This window comes from Hippocampus comes, unplaced genomic scaffold (genome assembly GCF_001891065.2).
Source record: "Hippocampus comes isolate QL1 unplaced genomic scaffold, H_comes_QL1_v1.1 scaffold118, whole genome shotgun sequence".
Classification (NCBI taxonomy): domain Eukaryota; kingdom Metazoa; phylum Chordata; class Actinopteri; order Syngnathiformes; family Syngnathidae; genus Hippocampus; species Hippocampus comes.
The window spans coordinates 2,355,547-2,356,401 of NW_017805461.1; positions in this window are offsets into that span (position 1 = coordinate 2,355,547).

Genomic DNA, 855 nt, shown 5'->3' on the forward strand with positions numbered 1-855 from the left:
CACACACACACACACACACACACACACACACACACACACCGGTATATATCACACTTCTCAGATCTCAAGGAATTAAATTTTAAATCTGATTATAGTTTGATTTGAGGCACAAAAATCTCTCGAAACTCAATTCATGTGCCCCTGAGGACTGGATCAAAACGCAAGTGGAAAACAACCTGCTTGATGCAGCTTCTGTCAATGTCTTCCAGTCAACTTTTCTCACAAGTTTAAACTAATAGAGTTGAAGTTGATCATTATTTTCATTGCTAAATTAAAACGAGAACACTTGTCATTTTAAAGGATATCGTATCCAGAAAAAAATATGAAAAAATCAGACAGACTGGCACATTCTTCCCCAAAATCTTTTTTTTTCCCTCAATGAGGATACTTTATTGATTGCTTCAAAATAATATCAGTTTGGACTCTGACGTATAAATCCAATTGATGTCCACATACACACATTTCTTGAGGAGGTAAGAGGTGCAAGATAATTGACCTGCTTGCTGCATTTGTCCTTTGTCTAAATGTCTTGGTTGCACATGGTGCCAACAGTCTCTTGTGAATGGAAGCTCCCAGTTGTACAAGAAACAGTTGCACGGAGTGGCTAGATAGATTTATTGGATCCCAGGGGATATGTCTGCTGTAAAATGAAAGGGAAACATCTGCCTTGTTGGCCAAAATTAAACATAATCAGTCCTGTTATTCCCTTCTTATTCAGGATACCACCTGAATTGTGAATCGTGTAGACCAGGGCTGCCCAATACCTCGATCGCAATCGACCGGTAGCTCTCGGATTGGTCCCAAGTCTATAGCGAGGCGTGTCGATGGAAAAAAAAAAACACAATATAATGTGTG